Below are 16,484 nucleotides of genomic sequence, written 5' to 3'. Positions count from 1 at the left end.
TTCCATTAACTCAACTTGTTTTCAGCTTCAGCTGTGCAGTGTTTATCACCCTCTATTGTCATATATTACACAGCTGCAGAATGGCAAGAGGGTTTTTTTTTAAAAAAAACCAAACAATAAAGCTAAATCCAGTTCAGAAGTGAAGCTCCTGGTAGGTGTGAACAGTGTAGTGAGTAAAATGGCATTAAGAAGAAAGTGTTTACTGAAGGATTGGAAAGTTAAAGTTACAAGTTTATTTACAAGATTTCAAATATTAAAATCAAAGGAAACTTTTGAAATGTTCATAGTCTGAAGTGTCAGTAAAACTTATTTCCCATTAACAGTAATGAAGCTAATTATGTTTGTATTAAATCAACAAAGGCTTAAAGTGAATTGAAGAGTAGGAATTTTCTGCCCCTGGGTCATGGTTTGGCCCATCTGCAAGGTTGCTGAACTGTAAGATGTGAATAATCTTTTTGATTATATTGATTTGATTGAATGGTTCTGCCATTCACATGAGGTAACATATTAAAGATTTATCATGTCCTTCAATTTAAATCACTTGAAATTAACAACCATCTCAGATAGTCTTGGCCATAACTGCTCTCTTCCTTTTCACAAAACAATTACAATAATAATATGCAGCAGTTATTGCTTTGAAATTATTTGAAACCTTCCAGAAAAAAATGTGCTGCCCAGGTAGTCACAAGTAAGTGAGCAGAGCCATCAGCCACGGTGAGTATTGGTGCCAGGGGCTGTTCTGAGCCAGTGCCAGCAGCCACTACTCTTCTCCCAGTACATGGGCACCCTTACCAGGGCATGGCCAGCTGGCCCCTACCTGGAACTGGGCAATGTGTGTTATCTTAACTATGTGTGTTATTTCAGCCCATATACTGACATTCTGTGTACTGGGGACAAAACCATTCAGCAAGAGAGTGGAAAGTTGATGTCTTTTATTCCTTTCCCATCCTATGTGTTCTTCTGAGGATGTAGAACCTCCCAGAATATGAGGTGAATAAGAAATCATGTGCAGCAGTGACCCCAGTGAGAGGAAGTTATGCCATGAAAACCATTTGCCATGAAAACAGATTGATATTCATAATTTTAAACGGTTACGAGATCCTTGTTGGAATGAGCTGCAAAGTTGGTGCATCTGTCTCAGGAGTAAAGTGATATGCCACCCATACAGTGGTGAGACATAAATAATCATGCTACAAATCATTTCTTTTATTAAAGAGCCTGATATCACCTGTTTCAAACTGAGGAGAAGTAATCTGTGAAAAACAGGGTTGGTAGACATCTGATGGTAAAGTAAGACCCCTGCTTTGTACTCCTTTTATATCAACCAACTAGTTGATTTAACCACTTCAGCAGAAGCAGTGTTTAAATCACATTTGATTATGACTTGCAAACTTGACTCCTGACTCAATGCACAGAATCTGCATTGCTGTATGTTTATTTTTAAATTAAATTGGATAATATATTTTCTTCATGGGATCCTTCCTTATTCTCCGACTCTTACCTATATAGTCTGCATTTGAGCAAAGACATGCTCATATTTTAGAGTAAGTAGTGGCAGATGGATATAAAGTCAAACAAGCCCAGCATTCTTCTACTTTATAGGTAGCCTCCAGATCTCTCCATCTCCCATTCTCATTAAACAAAATCCCTGAAATTTGTGCTGTGTTGCTGCCTTCTAATATGAGGAAGTGGTGCAATGGATGATGCATGGATTTGCCTCCAAGAGAGCTGGGTGGTGTTCCCAGCTCTGCCATTTACTGGCTAATATCCTGCAATTCACTTAATGTTTTTGTGTCTCATTTTCTCCAACTGTGACAAAGAGGCTAGTGGGCCAGCATTTCTCACTGAAATCAGTAATAGATTCTTACTGAGTTTGGTGACACTCTAGAATTCTGAGATTTGTGAGAGGAAAAAAATCCCTAATTGTTGCTTTTAATAAATTTTCCTTGGTTGCCTTTCATTAGTTTCACTTCACATGAGCATGATTCAGATTTATTCTTAGCCTGCTCCTTTACCAGTATGAAACATAACCTCTCATACAAAGGTTTATTAGGATTTTATAACATCAGTTCTGCTCAATCCTTTTCTAATGTTTCATATTTTTCCCTTAAATTTGTACAGTATAATGCAAACATAATTCCTTACTCCCATGTAATGGAATACAAATGGAAGGGACAAGACAGTATTATTCAAAAATGTTCAACTAATGAAATAATAAGTATTAGTTGACATGCCCCAGAGAGACATGACTGACCAGCTGCTCTGGGTGAAACAAATAAATAGAAAAATCCTTTATTAATGATGTATTCTGTTGTAGATTCTATCTGGGGAATTCTGTAGAAATGGACTCTTTCTCATTTCTCTCCTATAATTGAGCTGAGGAGAAGAATAGATTCCTAGAGGTTTGGTAGGTGCATAAACAGTGTACAAATACATATGGAACAGTCACACTGAGGGAGGGTTTCAGCTTTGGTAACCACTACATCTTGAATTTTCTTTGGCTTCCTTCAGTCAGCTCAAAACTGTGGGTGAGACTTTCCAAATATAGACAACCAAAATTCTGACCAAAAAATACACACATTCTCAGGAGCAGATTAAAGCAGGATTCATGGATTTGGGCCTTGGGCTTGGAGTGGGCCAGTATAACCACAATGTTTGAATTGAAGTATCTGTCAGCTTGGGCTCTGGTGTTAGGGCTGTGGAGGTGGGAGGTAGAGCTGACAGGCTACGGAGGCGGTTGAGTCATGGGAATTTTTACTGTAGTTTGGATGGATTTGGTTATTTTATTACATTGCTCCAGCTTGCTTGAGGCATGCTGGTTGGCCTGACTCCAGGTCTTCTTCAGTCTGACTCTGCCCCAGCAGTGGGTCACTTTGTCCCACAAATTGTATACTCACAGAAAATGCACTTAGTCTGGTTCTGATGTGAGATGGAACACAGGCTAGCCATGGTAACAGGAAGTTTTGTGTACTAATATAACCTTGTTGAATAATTTAGGTTGTGACAATGGTGTTGAGACCCTCTCCTTCAGCTCTTCCTTTTCCCGGCCAAATGAACCCAGCTTGCTTAACTGTCCTCTCAAGTCACGTACTCCAGCCCTTGGTCCACCTTGGTGGCCCTCAGCTTTACTTACTCCAGTTTGTCAGTGTCCCAAAATTGGATGCAGTACTCCAGATGTGCAGTACTCTCACAAGTGCTGAATAGAGAGGAATAATCACTTCCTTGACTTGCTGGTTATTTTCTTAATAAAACAGCCCAGTATGAGGTTGGCTTTTAATGCTGCAAAGACGCACTGCTGATTCATGTTCAGTTTTTCCTCCAGGAGCCCTTTTTTTGCTAAGCTGCTTTCCAGTCAGTTGGTCTCTAGACTGTTCCAGATGCAGGACTTAGTATTTGCCTTTGCTGAACATCATGAAATCATGTATACCATTAGGTACAGATGCTCATTTTGCACACACAATGCATTATTGCAAATACAGTTATCTGCTTTTACATGTATCCATCAGGTTTATAGGTTTATAGATGCATTTTACCAGTGTTTTTGTTGACAGCCTTGTGGTTTCCAGAGAGCAATAAACCAGTAAAATTCCTAAACTTCATATTTATGCAGGGAGATTTCTCTTAGAACACTTCTAATGGTAAACCTCTCTGTTAGGTAAGGTTCTGTTTTGTTTGTCACTTGCTCTCCTTGAATTTTCCCATTCTTAGATAAAGGCAGTGAGGACCACATGAGGTGTATTGGTATAACCAGCAACACAGACTTGTCTGGACCTCAGGAGATAAGTCTGTACTGTATCAGCAGACGGCCCCTAAGAGTGCTTTTCAAAGAAAAAAAGTTTCCTCTATCTTTCAAAGGGAGCTTGCTTCTGTTGTCTTTATTGGAGGTCAGATTGCTGATTGGCCTCCTCCAGAGTTAGAGAAATTCCTCTGAAGACCCCTTAAATTGCATTTCAATTATGTAGGAGGCTGCCCTTGCAGGACCATTTTATTTCCAAGACACCCTGTGGCTTCTCAGAGGTGATGTGGTTTTGGAATCCCTGTTTCAGGTAAAAAAGAAAGCCCTGTTCTATCTGCCTCCAAGAGACATGTGCCTGAAAAGGCACATCTAATTGATTTACAGAGAATCAAGTGTTCTTTGTAGATAATGTTTGCACAATGTAAATCTCTCTCATATTAGGCATTCCGAGGAATGTGTTCATCAGCAAGGAGTTATAGGACAACACTGATCTTTTATGGCCAGTAAATACAAAAGACAAATGACACAGAATGATTTGATGTTACAGACTTAAAATGTTCAAATTTTTATTTCACATTTACAGTGCAAAATAAGTATTCTGGTTTTCAGATGTGCTGGTAGATGCTAAGAATTTCAAAATCAACTGATATAACGGTATAAGTAAGATGTTTAAAGCTTAAATGGCTTCAAAAAAGGGAACCAGATCTTAGGATACAATGAGATGGATTGAAAATACTCCAGGATGATTCAAATGCCAGACCCCAGTCTGGGTTTGGGCCATGTGTAAATTTTGTTTGGTCTTTCCCAGGTCTGTAAGAGATGAAGTTGTTGGCATTCTTGTGGGAGACCCTGTATTTCATACTATTTGTCATTCTTTCAGAGATCTGGAGTTTGTCTGCTATTTCCTGCAGAGAAAACCTTGGTAAAAATCCCCCAGAAAATCACAGTAAAGGGGACTCTACACTTTGATAAAAGTCAAATGAGAAGTCTTGTTGCAGTGATTTAATAAAGACAACAGGTTATATCTCTATTGATTCTGGCTTATATCCTCTACATAAATGAAGACTTTTTGCTGCTTTTGATAATAAAACATATACCAGACTCTTATTATTTTTATTTGTAGAAGCCCTTGCAGTGTAGAACTATTAGTACAAGAATAGAAAGCTCTGGGTAAAAAAATGGAGGGAAAGATATGAGTGGAAGTTAGCTTTTCTGAAATGTAATTAATATATATGAAAACACAAAATGTTTGTGATTTAGTTTCCTATCACATTTTCCATCTGGTATCTGCAAAGCTTTTAAACTTCCACTTCCTCTGTGCAGTTTTGTAATATTCCTGTTCACAGGAAGTAAGAGGAAGAGCTTTATGAGGGATACATTACAAACAGACTGTGTGTAGGTGTTTGGACGAAACAGTTCGGCTCAAATCTGATCTGGTATAAACTGAAGGCCCTTCAGTGAAAGTATGAAATTCAGGTTGTTTGTGACCTGGTGCTTCATTCTGCAGCACTGGTTACTTTTTGTACAAATTACTGTTATTTTTTTCCTGGTGCTTTTCATCTGTGATCTCAAAGCACCTTACTAAGCAAGAATGAAGATATTTACAGTTTTTAGGCTTAGTAACTGTAAATACAGTCTGTGCCTAAGAAGTGTTTCGAAGGCCAGGAGTTGGTAGTAGACTTCAACGATTTGCTGAGCCAGGTCCCTTTATTCCCAGTTCAACATACCATCACTACACTGCTTTCCAGTGTAAATGAGTGTTTCATAAACAGACTGAAGAACAGCACAGCTCTCAACAGCTTGTGAAAACAAGAATAAAGCAATCAATTATAGGTTTGTGTCTTGATTGCAAAAAGATTGGTCTTAGGACTCATGAGTATGACAAGAACATAAAGGCTCTGGTGAATTGCATTGTTCTGCTCAGATTTCCATCAACAACAACAGGAACCCAAAGTGCCAGTGAGGAGTGGCTGATTACTCTCATAGTTTTGTAACAGCAGCTCTGAGGTTATTACAGTATACATGTTACATAGCAAGGCTGTAGAAGCCTACACAGAGCCATTCTTTCCTTTTTTTCCCTCTCCTATTCATTTTTCTTTTCATCACTGAAGGCAGCTAGAGCCTTCTAGTGTGAAATTCAAGAGGAGAGCCAAGCTTCCTGTCCTTTAAACATTCCAAACGATTGATGAACTCAAAATCTGCTTCAGGATCAACATCCAAGTTTTGCAAATGGTATCTATCTTACTAATTAGCTGATCCAAACCTCCAGATTTCAAACTACAAATATAAATATCCCACAACTTTAATCAATCTCCAGTCCAGCTACAGGATACATATTCTGTAACTAATTTCTAACAAGTTTCACTTCTTCAAATTATTTTTCAGAAAAGTAAATTAATTTCCATAAATGCAGAGTGATTGAAGTTATTTTTTTTTTCTGAAAGCTTGAAACATTCCATCACAAATCTTTTCTCCCTCTTGCACCTTCTCCTGCCTCCCCTTTCCCAGCCCACAGGTATAACAAAGCTGCCTTGCAAGATGAGCCTTAAAAGTCTATGAACATAAGCTTGTAAATCTGGCTCTTGAACAAGCTCTATTATTTTTAACTGCTTTTGTGTAAGACAGGAGGCTATGTAAAGAACAGGATGTTTTGAACATTGAACTCTGGTGCATTACGTAATACTGCTGCTACAGAATTGATGTAATTTCTCTGCAGGTGTCAAAGGCATCATAAAGAGCATGCTACTGAGATGTTAAACATTTAGTATATATAAGCCCAGTGGAATTACTGATACACTTTTTTAATCAGAAGAGATGCCAAGTTTGCAGTTTGTGTTATATTCAATTGCAATTATGACACAGCCTGTTTTTGAAGTCTATTTAGATTTTATTGTATTTTGGAATAACTGTAAACAGGATACTTAACAGACTTTTGTTAATCTCGGCTTTTTCAGGAGATACATGAGGTGAACGACTTCTGTGTTCCTGGAGACCTAGGGCTGCTGCATTTTCCTTAAGTAGGGAACGATAATGGTATTTGTATCTACTCTGCACGATTGCTCTGCGGCTAGGTTCTCAGTTGCTCCTCTTGCCTCAGTCCCTTGGGGAAATTCAATGATACAGGAACTAATCCTTCCAAATAATGCAGGTGTCAGAGGTCTGTGTAAGAGGAAGGCTTGGCAGAATCTCTTGTGGAAACTTACACAACATCTGCCCACACAATGGCTGGACAGTACTGTTCTTCCTTCAGTTGTCAGGTGCATTGGAATGTGTATAGAAGAAAACCCAAAGAAAATAGTAGATCCAAGATTCTAATGCATGAATAAAATGCAGTTATTGTTCAAAATATGAACCATGATTCATTTCTCAAGAAATTTTTCTTGACTCATTAGTACCTTCTGTCTTGCAGAAGTGCACTTTGCAGTAATTGATTCATTAAAAAAAGAAGGTATCATCATACTTGAGTAAGAGAATCAGTTAATTTTATTCTTTTTTAACTTTTGTCATGGAAATTTGCCTTTATGACCACTAAACCTGAGCTTAAGAGTCCCTACTTATAATATACATGTAAACAAAGATTTGATTTTACATGGTAAAAACATGACTTAAACTAACATGGAAGAAAAGTGTTATAGTGAGTTATGAGCACAATACCGAGAGGGACTTCTCTGAAGAGGGCATGCATTATTTGTTCTGCTGTTCCTATCTCTCTCACTCATTCAATTTCAACACCCTCTTCATGCTGCACTCATTTTGTGTCCTGGCTTCTAGATACATTCCTCCATGGTCACTTAGCATTGTCTGATAACATCTTACAATCATACACTGTTCTTTACAGACAACTATTATCAGCTTTACGCTCACTTATTCACAAATTAATGCCATTATTGTGGTGGATGAGCTAAGAACTGTGCTGCTCTTCGTTTCTTCTAAGTATCACTTTTCCCCTGGGCCACTCATTCAACATGGGGTGGGAAAAGTCACATTCCTTGCTAAATTCAGCTACTGTCTAATGAGACCCGTCTGTGTTGCCTTTCTGCGTGGAAATTCTGGCCGTTGAAAATACCTGTTTGATCACCCAGTTCGTATTTCTGCCTGCATGAGGGAAGTCCCAGTTGTACATTTGCCAGTGCTTTGGCCAGCCTAAAAAGGGGAAGTTTTTGAGGTAATTTTGATCCTAATCTTGCCCTCCTAATTCGATACACTTTTTTAGTGTCCATTTTGTCCTGACATAAATGACTGTATAAGGCATAAAGCAATGATCAGCTGTTTTTGAGGGCTGGCTGAAGCATAGCCTGGGCTCTGGGATGAGAAGAAAAAGCTGGAGGCAGTGTCCTCGTTCTGGTCCTCACAGAAGAGCTCATAATAGGACACATATACTTTGTACAAGGACTTGTCCTCAGTAGCAGATGTGTTCCTGCTTGCTTGCTGGGGTCTTGTAGAGCTTCTCTATTGCCCTACATCTAAGAGACTGATCGCAGTGCCTCCAGTGATAAAAACCGGGTATGAAAGTTATGCATAGGAATAATCCTATTTAACTATTTATTCATCCATGATTATATATGCTCTTCATGGTTGGAATCAAAGCACCTTATACCGTACAGGAGGTAAAGGAGGAGAGGGAAGACAGCTCAGTACACCATCCAGTCAGTGCAGTGCTAGGGAAAATCAAGTCCCATAGAGAACTGTATGTTGTATTGCCAAGTCTTAAAGTTTTGTTTCAAATCTAGTGATATTTGATATTTTTAAGCCTTCATTCCTTAAGTCAAGGGATACTGCAAGAATCTGAACATTCCTTTTAAAAAAGAAACTTTACAGTGTGTGTGGGGGGGTTGAAAACTCACAAATCAGGAGACAATAAAGGATGCTGCACATACCCTTTGAAAATCTTATGACTTTTTCTCCTGCAGCCTTGGGATTTTTCAGTTTTGATTCATAATTTTTGAAAGTTTGGAACAGCTGACAATATTTCTGTCCTTGTAAGGTGCTGCTATTTAACGCAGATGGTACTCTGAGGTACTCTGGCAAAAGAGAGTTTTAAAATGCATAGCTCATCTTTTAGAGTGCTTGGCACAATGTGAGCCATCGCTGTGAATTTCAGGCATAACCACAGTAAAAATAATAAATAAATGAGGCATCTCATTCTATCCAGAGGTGCTGTATGGAACTGCTGTTAAAATACACATTTGCAAATAAAAGCAACCTAAATTTAACCATGACTCAATTACACTAAATCTGACCCATTTTTGTTCTGTGTTTCAATTTAACACTTATTTACATTCTTAGACTTGGCGCTGTCGGAAGAGAAAGGAGGGGGAGCAGGCATTTTCATCCTCAGAATTGCTATTAAAAAATGGTAATTAGGAAAACACAGCTATAGTCAGCCCAAAGCTGGGTAGCTCATTTCAACCCACTATAAAAGAAAAGATCGTTTTCTCATCCTATTAAAACTGAGTTAGCGACGGCTGCGTAGGCGGCAGGAGATCAGAAATGAATGTCCAACTTGGAGTTCATACAACTGGGGTCGAGTCCAAAGCAAACTGCCTGATTAGTGAAACAATTTGTTTTTTACAATGACAGCAAATAGGTAAATCTTGTGAGCGTCAGGAAATCCTGGAGGATTTTGAATGGGAGCACTGACTGGTTTGCAAGTTGCACTTTGATTAGAAGGCATCGTTGCCTCCGGTTTTCGTGCTCATGTTGCAGGGACATTAACAAGAGGGACTCAGTTTGCTAGGGGCATTTATTTCTCCGTCTCTTCCTCTCTCTCTCTCTTGTTTTTACAATCTATGTGTAATGACTAATTGGCTGTGTTTTCCCAGCTATTTTATGTTTCTCTAGCCCTGGTTACATGTCGTACTAAAGCAGTATATCCACAGGGACCTATAGACAGCCAACATTGCCAAATGATACGCAGCATTCCCCTTTCTCTCTAAGTGTAAAACATTTACAAGTAAATTTACAAATGCAGTAAGAACATTTCCTCAGTTGACTGTTAGTGTTTATTTCTTCCCCTTCTCCTCCCGGGAGCAGACACCTTCCAGCCCCTCAACTTTCACACACTGCTCTCCCGTTATTTGCCTCCTTCCCTCCCTGTCGCCCCTTTCCCTCCTCCTCCTCCTCCTTTTCCAGTTCAGCGGCGCAAATTTCTGTTTGTGCCAGTGGGGCGGCCTGGCGAGACCGCAATTGCTCTACCCCACAGATTGACGAGCCCTCAGATGCCGATTTACTGTACATGGCAGCCACGCTGGAGCCGCGGCACATCTGGAGTGGAGTAAGCTTACTCAGAAACAGGGGCCAGCTCCAGCCGGAGCCAGCGGAGCCGAGCGCGGCGCTGAAAGGCAGCCCTCCTGCCTCCCCTTCCCTCCTCCCCGGGTACATTTCCTAATGTAAACAGAGGCCAGGGGGGAAGGACACAGTAACTCTTTGCTGCGTGTTTGTCATTTCATGTTCTTTATCTGCTTGAGGTCAAACTGGAGCTCTGGAAAAACAGAAGCTTTGCTTTCATTCTAAATAGCTGAAAGCCGGCGCTGCTGAAGGGGAAAAAAGAAAAAAAAAAAAAAGAAAAAAAAAGAAAAAGAGTTTGCTTGTGTTTATTTGTTCCACTTTATGGTAATTTGGGGGATAATTTCATTATCTGCAGCCAAATTGAAAACAAGCTGTTGTCTATGCTAATGATACCAGTGTATTATGTTATGTACAGTAGGCATGGAGCTCTTTAAACAACAAGTGGACTACGTTTCTGCTTACAGCTGCACTACTTTAACTTTTTTTTTTTTTTGGTTGCAAAATGAGACTTTCCTCTTATTATCTTGAAACAAAAAAAGATTAGCCATTGCTGCTTTGTTTTGCAAAATGATGAAGACCTCTCATTGCCCAGGGCCAACCTGCTGTCCCACAACTGCATTCTGCAAAGAACATTACAGCAAAGTAAAAAGTGTACTTGTTCTGGAGCAGATATGCTGATTTTATAGTCCAGTTCACTGGACTGCTGAATTTTAATATCTACATATAAAGAAGTGGGAGAGATTTTTGAAGCATTTACCGACTGTCAGCAAGCTGGAAGAGAACTCTGTGATTCTTTACAAGTTTCATATATTTTTTATTTCTTTTTTCTAATAGCAAAATGATAAAGTTTATAGGTTAGTTGTTCAAACAACATTAAATCATAAACAGAATCATTGAATCAACTAGGCTGGAAAAGACCTTTGAGATTGAGTCCAACCCATGACAATGCAAATATGCAATTTAAAATGGCTTTTCCCACTCAGTATTCCTTGCAACTCAATGGATTTTGCAGCCAATAAAGGAGAGAAAACAAACCTCAGAAAACATTGCTGATAACACACTGATGCTGATGTTGATTTAGCTGTCTTTATAGCAAAAGTCTGATTCAGTTGAGAGCAATGGTTTATCTGGTGTGGAAACTAGTGAAAAATCTCACTCAGTAAATGTATGAATAAACCACTGCGAGTCAGACCCTAAACCATTTTTGTCTATAGGAAAAATCTTTGACCACCACATGGTTTTCCAGGGATTTTGGTTCATTGTTGCTTCTCAGTTCACAGGCCATGCTTGGTATTTTGGCCTTCTGGTGGATAAAATTCCAGATAAGTAGGTTGCTTCCTTGACTCTCAGTGAAGGCAAACCTGGCTATCATGTAGGAAAACTTGGGCTTGGCAGCAAGTGTGGCTGGACAACAAGTTTTGTGCCATGGTAGTGTAAACTTTCAGCAGTGCATTCCTCACTCCCCCACAGGGGTCTTCCAAATGCTGTGGTATGTTCTGAGTAGATATACCATAATACTTACACAAAAAAGAACAATATATGTTACATATTTCTTTATTACTGTTTTAGTTTATTTTAGGAAATCCGTCACAACTGTGTTTTCTTACTTTCATGGCGTTTCAGATCCCGGTAGGAAAGGGCCAAAATTCCTCATGAAGTATCTTGCCCAGGTCTGAGCCTTCTCACCAGGGGAAGCAGGGGCATTTCCTCCTTATGGCTGCTTAGGAACCGCTCAAGGTGCAACTTTGTAAGGAGGGGACTGTGTGTGGGAGAGGCATCAGTCAGCATGGAAAGACTGAATTGCACATCTCCAAGGTCGGTAACCACCTTTCTGTGCCCGAATCAGAGCAGCATCATGGCTTTAGGGAGAAGTGCAGAGATGGCACACCATTTTGCATAACCTAGGTGATTACTAAGATGGATAAAATGGTTTCTTTGCAGTGAAATGATTTATTTGGAAAAAACTCCACATGTCTACACAGAAAGGCTGATGGAACCAGTCTCAAAAGCAAAGCTGTTTGGCAAACTTCAAGAGAGATCTTGGCAGTTGACTGAAATCTAGTTTTTCAGGGATAGTTGGATTTTAGCCGAGTTGTTCTGGAAGCCTGCAGGGCTCTGGCTGGCAGACCATTGCTGAACCTTTTGACTGCCAGGGTAGAGGATTGATGGCCTATCATTGCAGGATGGCCCACCAAGTAGTCTACCTTTGAACTAAAGACCTCAGGCCTTCCAGGTTTCAAAACTGGGACAACACTTGTTTTGAAACTTTTTTGATGTGTTTTGGTATTCACTGGAAATATTTTTAGGAATTACCAAATTCTGACCCCAAAAACTGTTCCATAGGAGTTTTTTGAACAGCTCTATTATAGTCTAAGTTTAATGACCCTGAGAGGGAAAAAATATTTCTCCATAAAGGATAAATAAACCAGAATCCAGTGAATTAGTCTGAAACAGTACTTCTCTGACCCTTACTTACTGGGCAACCCTGTCTGTAATTCCACCGGTGTCCTTGGACATCCAGTAGATTTGTTTGGGCTCAGTTACACAGTTCTAGTCTTAATTTTAAACATGATACCTTGGTAGGAATTGCTTAAGTGTGTTTTTTTCCCCCCATTCCATTTAGTGCACATTTAAAGTAAATTCAGCTCCTCGTAATGCCAAAAGTGTCCACGAAGTCTCGAGATGAAATAATCTTGGTGGATGACTACGCATCCTACTGATTATGCTATTGTTATTGTATTAATAGCATGTGCTCCAACTTAAGCAGTGTGCAGGTGCAAAACTCTCAGTCAGCAGTACATAACTCTTTCATCTGCCATTTCTTGCCAGTAGATTTCCTGCTCATATGAATGTTTCTTGTGAAATTTCTGGACAATAGCTGTTGGAGTTTTGCGAGTTGTAAGAAAACAAATACACAAACAACGCCTTTCCAAAACTCAACCAACTCCCCCTTCCCCAGTCATCTCTTTTTGAAATGACTAATTCATGACGTATGTTCTGCATCTAACAAATATTACCAATTGTGACAAAATAAACAGTGTGTATTAATGTAACAAAGGCAACAGTAAAAACTCTTCTAGTTGTGCCAATAATGTCACCTCAGTGTGCCTGAGCATTGGTATGCCCTTTTGGCTCACGTGGGTACCTCACTTTAGAAATGTGCCCATTCCTGTCCTCAGTCATTCATTCTGTAACAATTCCCTCAAATCCTACCCATATATTAGGTTTAAAAGACAATTTGTGTTTGCAAATAATAATCAATTTTTAGGGAAACCTTAACTCTGTGGAGTTTTTTAGGTAAGCAAGACTTTACCTACACATATGCTCAACAGCAATGAAACCTGTGGACTAGCATTCAGAAACTATATTTATTCCAGTTGGCTTCATGCTTTGTGACCATTATTCAGAAATGAAGACAGAGGAGCATTTTGAGAATCAGAGGGGATTTAAGGGTTTCAAAAGTATATCAGTAGGTGTTAGTCTGCAAAAACATGTGTGTGGGAAAAGAGCAGTTAAACTAACCCAGATATTAGTACTGTACTTTAAAAGGCAATAGATCTCTTCAACATCTAAATAAACTGAGAAATCTGCCTATAAGTAAAAAAAGGAATTTCCAGTTTCAAGTGTGTTATTTCCTTTCAGCATGATTATTTACAGTATGTCTTTTCCACGTTTTTTGCAAAATGTTATTGACATCTGAATGGTATTTCAGCATATTGTGACAGATCTGAAAGTCAAACACTGATATTTGCAATATTTTTGACCCTAGTATAAACTGTAAAAAATTATCCTGTTGTACTTTCTTTGCCTGCTTTCAGTGTTTTGTCTTGTTAAAGCAGTAGAGGATTCATTGAACTGGAGCGTGCCATTTGTTATTGGCATTTCTCAGAAGAGTAAGAACAGTCGTCAATTATATATTTTTCCAACAAAAACATAAACCCAGTATATAAATGTTCAGATTATAATTTCACTCCAAATATATATGCATCCTAAAAATAAACCACAATAAATGTTAGACTAAGCAAAAATTAAGAACAGCAAAAGAATGAAGTAGAGGAAAAAAGAGGAAAAAAAAAAGTAGAAAGAAAACCACAACAATAAAAAATTGCAGGCATTAAGTAATGTAGTGGCTATGAAGAAAAAAAAGCATGTAAAGATGAAGTTAAGAGGCAGACAAAGGAAACTATCCACAAAGTTGTTGCAAAAGCACAATTTATTATTACCTGGCAGGTGAAATTGTCATCGCAGTCACTGCAGTCAAGTCAGGTGTCCTGAAACACAACAAGTAAAACTCGAGGGCTTTTAAATACCCAAGATTAAGGGAAGATTCCAAAGAATTTCAGTGATCATCAAGTGATGATTTAATAACTGTGTCAGGCCAGATGATTTAATAACTCTGTTCACTGTCAGGTTTAAATCAAGTTATACAAATAAGAATTGTGATGTTCTAAAAGTTATCCCCTTCTCAGATTTTTTGAGGGAAGAAATAAGACTTGGATACTCTGATTTTGTGAGGGACAGACTCATTCATTTGGGATCAGGTCTGTGTTTTGAATCTCTCTGAAATGAAGATGCATTTTGGCTGGGACTCTAAGCCAGACCCATCTCTAATTCTGTTGTTGACAATTAAGAAAGAATAAACAACCTTCTAAGCAGAGCATGACTGAAATCTGTGAGTTTAAATTATTCCTGTAAGTGAATTTGAACAAATTTGGTGCTTTTTAGTACATTCAGCCCCATCACAGGACTCAGTTTTTTCTCTAGGTGCGCATGTGCAGCTCTGGTTAATCAGTAAGGATTGTGCAAGTGCGACAATAGGCAGAGCAGGACCTGTTATTTTTCATTAATTTCCTAAAGTCTGGTTGTAGTATGAGTATGTTCCTCATTAGTAGTAGCACCATTATATTGGTTTTCCAACAAAACTTACAAAATATTTCATTACTTTTTGGTCCACTGAACTACTGAACTGCCAGATCCTAACAGAAAGGAGCTGTAACCGAATCACTAGTAAAAGGAGCAGGAAATTAGATAAAAGGGTGACACTGGTTTTACATGCCTAAATTAAAAGGTGTTAGTTTCAAATATAGAGCCTTTCAATATATTTTCCAAATCTTCAAGAGTGCCTGATTTTTGTTATTAAAATGCTACACTAAATTAACTGATAATGTAGCACTGCTCCTGTGATTTGCAATGATTTCGTCCATGTGACCGAAAAATAAGGCGGAAATTCCTTCCATCCTGATAGACATCATGTCCTCTTTGGAAATTAAAAATATTAGGGCTTGCATGATTGCAGCATGATTATTGGATAGATAAAGACTTATTTTCTGATAATTACGTAACAAGATATTATTTGGAGGAAGCCAGCATTGTAGCCAGACAAATGTCCTTGTTCATGCTGTCTGGAAAACTGTGGTAGGAACAGTTTTTGAAACATGTATGACAAACATTGTAGAAAGAAAGCCTTTTTAACCTTCACTTCTGGAAGGGAGGAGGAATTGTAAGTGCATGACAACAAGCTACGTTTGATGAGAATCCTCCCATCCAACTTAGCCACCTGTGTTAACTATAGCCATTTTAGGTTTCCATTGGAATCAGTTGAGGATGAGAGCTCTCCAGAAGGTAATATGTATTTTGGCTCTTTGAATTGTCAGCTACTGGAGTTCTCTCTCCCTCTACTGTAAAGGGCATTTAGGGGTCCTACAACCCATGGGTAGCTGCCTATATTTAAGTGGGATGAAACTAGAACATCCAGTATACACATAAATACACACGTATTACAGAGCTACATAACAAATGGAGTTTTTGGTCCCATCTAGGAAAACCCATGTTAAACTTCCCTAAGTTAATAACAAGCCAAAGTCCACTGCTAGGAGTGGAGGAGAGTGAGGAAAGAGAATGCATCCTGGGTGAAGATGTAAAACATTTTCTCAGATGCTTACTCAATAGTATTGTGCTTCAGGCTCAGGATGTTGCTTCATTGTCAAATGGCTGATCTTTCCTTGTCATGCTTTCCTATTGTTCTCCATTCCTTAAATAATCCTGGCTTTCAGCTGCATTCTTAATCCATTTAATTCATTTTCAAACCCCCTAAAAAACAGAGATTAGCTTAGCAGATCAGGAAAGAATTAGAAAAACGATTGCATAATGGCCCTAGTTAAATTACACAGTTGCTACTTGCCTTTGCATAGTAATAAAGATGCAGTTAATAGCTTCCACTTTATTTAGCTGCTAAATTCTGTTTTGTTTCAGAAACCAACTCCACTGCAATAACTACATTGTTCTTGCTCATTAATCTCTATTATTTGCTCTTCTTTGAATTGTTGTGAAGTTTCAGAACATGGGCAGTCCTCTGGCAGACAGATGAACGTGTTGATCTATTAGATCTTTTTGGCTCTATGATTTAGACAAAGCAGTACAATTATAATGGTTTACAGACTTTAGTACTTCATCTTAGGGC

At 38.8% G+C, this 16,484-nt stretch overlaps 1 long non-coding RNA gene across 1 annotated transcript; it reads right to left on the bottom strand.

The window, feature by feature from the left end:
- Window positions 1-11,593: 11,593 nt before the first annotated feature.
- LOC134562259 (uncharacterized) lies at window positions 11,594-16,080 on the bottom strand. Its single transcript, XR_010083134.1, has 3 exons — window positions 15,967-16,080; window positions 14,248-14,295; window positions 11,594-11,783 (listed from the first exon to the last, which is right to left on the bottom strand). It is a non-coding gene; the product is annotated as an uncharacterized LOC134562259 (long non-coding RNA).
- Window positions 16,081-16,484: the final 404 nt, after the last annotated feature.

This window comes from Prinia subflava, chromosome 1 (assembly GCF_021018805.1).
Source record: "Prinia subflava isolate CZ2003 ecotype Zambia chromosome 1, Cam_Psub_1.2, whole genome shotgun sequence".
Lineage (NCBI taxonomy): Eukaryota > Metazoa > Chordata > Aves > Passeriformes > Cisticolidae > Prinia > Prinia subflava.
Note: the sequence above shows the minus strand (reverse complement) of the source record. Positions and strands in the feature narration are given on the sequence as shown.